This window comes from Mobula hypostoma, chromosome 3, assembly GCF_963921235.1.
Source record: "Mobula hypostoma chromosome 3, sMobHyp1.1, whole genome shotgun sequence".
In the NCBI taxonomy this organism is placed as follows: domain Eukaryota; kingdom Metazoa; phylum Chordata; class Chondrichthyes; order Myliobatiformes; family Myliobatidae; genus Mobula; species Mobula hypostoma.
The window spans coordinates 25,085,382-25,091,381 of NC_086099.1; the positions used below are offsets into that span (position 1 = coordinate 25,085,382).

The following is a 6,000-nucleotide window of genomic DNA, read 5'->3' on the forward strand; positions in this document are numbered from 1 at the left end:
AAGTCAGGCAGAATCTATGGAGGGGAATAATACTAGTCATACTTTATTAATCCCGGGAGAAGTTGGTTTTTGTTATAGTTGCTCCATAAATTATAAATAGTAATAGAACTATAAATAGTTAAATAGTAATATGTAAATTATGCCAGTAAATTATGAAATAAGTCCAGGACCAGCCTATCGGCTCAGGATGTCTGACCCTCCAAGGGAGGAGTTGTAAAGTTTGATGGCCACAGGCTGGAATGACTTACTATGATGCTCTGTGTTGCATCTCGGTGGAATGTACTCCTGTGCCCACCCAGTACATTATGTAGTGGATGGGAGACATTGACCAAGTAAATAGTCAAAGCTTCAGTTCAAGACCTTTCATCAGATTTTCATCACCTGCAGAACATCCTGTGTTTATGATCTCACTAATACTGTCTTGGCAGATTACAACGTTTCACCTGAATTACCTACTGAGTGTAAGTACTCATATGGCCTGAAACTGCTCAACCATTTTGCAAATGACGTTCTGGACAAGCTGCTTAGGAGGATTTGTCCTTCACCGTAGGACAGCTGATCCTGCTCTAATTCTGAGATCAGTTATTAATCCTCAACTATTAGGCTTCAGCACCAGAGGGGAGAACTTCACTCAGCTCAATACTGATATGATTCTACACACCGTGAAATCACTTTCAAGGGCTCTGCAACTCATATTCTTGATATTTATTACTTTATTATTTTGTTTTTTTTTATATATGCACAATTTGTTGTCTTTTGCACATCAGTTGTTTGACCATATTTGTTGTATACAGTTTTGCATTCATTCTACTGTGTTTCTTTGCATTTACTATGAATCCCAAAAAAGAATCTCAGGGTTGTATAGAATGACATATATAATAAATTTAAATTGAACTTGGAATTATTTTTCTTTGCAGTTTTTATTTTATTTTCCCCTTTGCAGGCTCGTCTGCAATCAACACCCTCTGCCTAGTGCCTCTCTGCCATTCGCTTCACTTGCTGATCCACTGTGACAAAAACAAGTGCTCAGCCTTTGCCAGCTGAAGGAGCAAATTGAAAGATCACATGGAGTCGGTGTTCAAAATAATGGACGATTTATTGAAAGACCTGGTGTGCACTAGGAGACCAGCCAATGTTGATCTACCGAAGCATGAGTTGGTACTGCTTTTTATGTTCTCAGATAGTCATAGTCATACTTTATTGATCCCAGGGGGAAATTGGTTTTTGTTACAGTTGCACCATAAATAATAAGTAGTCATAGAACCATAAATAGTTAAATAGTAATATGAAAATTATGAAGTAAGTCCAGGACCAGCCTATCGGCACAGGGTGTCTGACCCTCCAAGGGAGTTGTTGTAAAGTTTGATGGCCACAGGCAGGAATGACTTCCTATGACGCTCTGTGCTACATCTCGGAGGAATGAGTCTCTGGCTGAACGTACTCCTGTGCCCACCCAGTACATTATGTAGTGGATGGGAAATATTGACCAAGATGGCATGCAACTTAGACAGCATCCTCTTTTCAGGCCGTGAGAGAGTCCAGTTCCATCCCCACAACATCACTGGCCTTACGAATGAGTTTATTGATTCTGTTGGTGTCTGCTACCCTCAGCCTACTGCCCCAGCACACAACAGCAAACATGATAGCACTGGCCACCACAGACTCGTAGAACATCCTCAGCATCGTCCGGCAGATGTTAAAGGACCTCAGTCTCCTCAGGAAGTAGAGACGGCTCTGACTCTTCTTGTAGACAGCCTCAGTGTTCTTTGACCAGTCCAGTTTATTGTCAATTCGTATCCCCAGGTATTTGTAATCCTCCACCATGTCCACACTGACCCCCTGGATGGAAACAGGGGTCACCGGTATCTTAGCTCTCCTCAGGTCCACCACCAGCTCCTTAGTCTTTTTCACATTAAGCTGCAGATAATTCTGCTCACACCATGTGACAAAGTTTCCTACCGTAGCCCTGTACTCAGCCTCATCTCCCTTACTGATGCATCCAACTATGGCAGAGTGACATTACCAGTAAAATTACCCTTTGATAACAAAACAGTGGCTCCAGGAAGACATAATTAAGAAACAGACTAGGTCCTGATTACAGAATAAAATTATTATCCACAGGTCTATCAGTGGATTAGGTTTTCTGTGATAACAATGGGTGCACACCATAACATAATTAAAGAAATTCCTCAGATCTGGGTGTCATCTCTGCTGCATTCTATGCCTCTGCTTACGTCTGCAGTTCCCTTTTGCCTCATTAACACAATCCACATTCCTATTTACTAGTTATTAGCCTTCACTACTCCTTCCCCTTCAACACTAGCAAACAGCACAGTTTGCACTCCCAAGCTGTAACTCATAGACCACTTTTAGTATCAGCTTTATATTAATGCTCTCTGTTACTATTGCCAGACTGCAGTGCAAACCTTCTATGAAAATGCCACATTCTCAACCTCTGCTGCACAGCTGCCCCATGGCCCTTAATCCTATATCAATCCTTTCTTGATTTCCTAGGTACACTATATTTGCAAATTTCAGCCTGACTGTTAGTTTGCTCCTCGCGGGAAGGTCCCCTATTCAGCCGCTTGGCTCTCCTTCAGGCCCTGGCTTCATATTCTTCAACAGATAGATGATCTGCATTGGTGTGACCAATATCTAGATTATCACACTTGTTCTTTCAGAAAGAGGCACATATATTCACTGTGATGTCATCCCAGGTTATACTTTCTCTCAAGTCGAGGTCAAGTATATTGTCATTCCACCGTATACACTGTATACTGCCAGATGGAACAACATTCCTCCGGACCAAGATGCACAACACAGTATATATAACTCACACATAGAACACAAAGTAATATTACCACAAATAAATTTACCAATAATAAAGTCCATTTACAACACAACTTCAAAAGTAATCAGTATAATGCTACTGATACTTCATACGTGGTGAGACCTGAGTGGTTAAGGAAGGCTAGAAGAAGATGGTGCCAGCAAACAACATGACCAAGGGTGACATCCTCCAGATGTTTCATTTCTCTTACGTTTTCTTTTTCTTTCAAGTGTGGTTCTACTACTGTTGGAGCCTACGATCTACATTTTGGTGGTGTGTTTTTGGGCCAATTGAGCAATTTGACATTCTGCTATTTTTCAGGGTGTCCGTGAGGCTTTGAGTGAAGGGTGTGGCCTCGAGGCCAAGAATCATGGTGATGGGGCGCAAGCCCCATGATCAACTCAATTCCTAGCCAATCTCACCAATTAAAGCACAGTGGAAGATTGAAGTTCATCGAGGCGTGTGTTCAGTGCTGTCTACCAGCCTCCTGCTTATGCTGTCAGAGGAAGATGTCTGCATGTCATGGTCTCTCTCTCTCTCACTTGCTGCTTCTGAAGGAAGATCCCTGTGTTCAAATGGTCTCTCTCTCTCCCTCCATCAATACTGTCAGAGTTTGAGTCTCGGGCAAGGTTTAATCGACACAGTTTGTGGATTGGAGTCTGTCATTCACATTACGATGTGTTTCTAGTTCTGGACATTCCTTTTTTTGTTGTTAGTTTGGGCAATTTTGGATCAGGGCAGCCTGCAGATTATGAACAACAAGTTGAACTGAATATGTCTGGACTCTTCCTATTTTGTGTTTTATCCTGTGGTTTTTCCTCATTTTTTATGTTTCTGGTTGCTCAATTTGTATTTTTTCCACATGTGGTGGGGTTGATATCTTTGTTTGAACAGGTCATTTGTTTTTCTTTTTTTGTGGCTGTCTGGGGAGAAGATGAATTGCAGGGTTGTACACTCCATGCATACTTTGAATCTTTGAGTTCAGTAGTCACACAGCCAGGGAGAAGCTGCTGCTTCCCATTCTTGTTGTAATGCTAAAGTATCTCCTGCCTGATGGGAGGGTGTTGAAAGAAATTGTAGAAGAGATAGGAGGGATCTTTGATATTGTAAGGGTGCTACATACTCTATGCTCCTGATAAATATCTGATGGGTAGAAAAGAGACTCTGATGATTATCCCTGCAGTCTGCACAATACTTTGTAGGGACTTGTGGTCAGTTGCCTTGAAATTTCCATACCAGACAGTGATGCTGCTGGTCAGGACACTCCGTGGTGCTCCTATAAATCTTAGTTAGAATGGGGGGGGGGGGGGCGGGAATCTCTTCAGGAGGTGGAGGCTGTGCCATGCTTTGTTGATCAAAGTGGTGGTGATGAAGGACCAGCTGAGATTCTCACTGAACCCTGTAGCGTGTTGATCACTGTGGGTCTCTCATTTTCCAGCACAGTCTGCTATCATTATTTTCCCTACCCCATTACCACTTCCATTCTAGACCATAAGACAAAGAAGGAGAATAGGCTATTTGGATCTGCCATTCCATCATGGCTGATATTTTTTTTTAAATCCCTGTCAACCCCTTTCTCCTGCCTTCTCCACATAACCTTTGACATTCTTACTAGTCAAGAACCTATCAACCTCCATTTTAAGTACACCCAATGACTTGGCCTGCAGTCATCAGTGGTAATGAATTCAGCAGGCTCCCTACCCCCTCATCTCTGTTCTAAAGGGGTATCCTTGTATTTGCATTGCATTATTGCTTTGTCACAGTGCATCATTTATAGTCATAGAAAAGAACAGCACAGAAACAGTCCCTCTGGTTCATCTAGTCCATACTGAACTAAAGCTGCCTACTCCCATCGACCTGCACCAGGACAATAGGTCTCTATACACCTACCTTCCATGTATCTATCCAAACTTCTCTTAAATGTTGAAATCAAGCTTGCATGCCACTTGTGCTGGCAATTACAGCAAAATTCTCTCTAGCAAATAATTTTACCCTGTATAAAACTTCGTTCTTTATCCTCCTCTCTATCTGCAAGTGTGTTTTCTAGTCTTTTACCAGTTTTAAACATTAGCACTGTTCCATCTGGAATGTTAAACTACATGGAATATTCTATCACCACAGATGCTGTCTGATCTGTTGAGTTCCTTCTGCAATTTTTGTTTGTTTTAGATCCCCAGTGCTCACACTTTGTTCTTTTGTTTTGCTATAGTGAAACTATTCTATAATTCCTGTAACCCCCAAATATATTTTGATGTTCACTTAATGGACAATGAACAATATTTTACACTCAATAAAAACAACACTTCAAGATAAAAGCATAAAAGATTTATCAGACATTGGGAACCCAAAGAAATGCTGGAGAAGTGAATAGGTCAGGCAGCATCTTGGGAGAGGAATAAAGAGTTGACGTTTTGGGTCAACACTTCATCAGGAATAAAGAGTCAACCTTTCACTGAGGCCTTTCATTCATGTCCTGATGAAGAGTCTCAGCCCAAAATGTCGACTGTTTATTCCTCTCCAGAGACTGTAGGACCTGCTGAATTCCCCCAGCATCTTCTGTGTCACAATACTGCAAGACATTGCTTTCAACTTATCTAGTTGTGTAGGGCCAATGATGTATGCCTTTAATGTACTCTGCATTACCTGCTGTCTGTGTTGGTTCTAGAAAGTATTTTAATAATTCTCTCCCCCTGCTGCTGACTTAGTAAAATGATTATCTGTACACCCAAATGGAGGCTACAGAATTTGCCACTCAAATGCTATACTGTGTAATTTTATAGATATAGTTTTCCACTTACTCAGTTAACAGGTGGCAAGATTTGTCCTATGCTTTCTATTTAATCTTGGTCACAACAATGTAACATTTATGCAAATGATAAAAAAGATTAGCTTTATTTGTCACCTGTACATCAAAGCATTGAAACATTCAGAGAAATGTGTCATCTCGAAAGTGCAGCATGTCTGAGCGTAAATACAATGGAGATGGGTTAAGGTAAGTCAGTCTACAGTTGCAAACTGTCAAGGAAGCTAATGAAAATATTGTGTTAAAGTTATTAACAATGGGAAGATAATCCATCCATTCACACATGTACAATAGCATCATGTAAATAGTATAAAGGATGCCTGTGTTCTCAGGCATATTTCATTGCTTAGGGACTGAGGGAAGATAT

The 6,000-nt window shown here is 41.1% G+C and overlaps 1 long non-coding RNA gene across 1 annotated transcript in view; it reads left to right on the forward strand.

Moving 5' to 3' along the window:
• Positions 1-3,262, forward strand: part of LOC134343893 (uncharacterized) — a 62,105-nt gene extending 58,843 nt beyond the window's left edge. The window contains exons 2-3 of the long non-coding RNA XR_010017342.1: positions 944-1,158; positions 3,152-3,262. This is a non-coding gene — a long non-coding RNA (uncharacterized LOC134343893). The remainder of the gene's footprint in view (positions 1-943; positions 1,159-3,151) is intronic.
• The last annotated feature ends 2,738 nt before the right edge of the window (positions 3,263-6,000 follow it).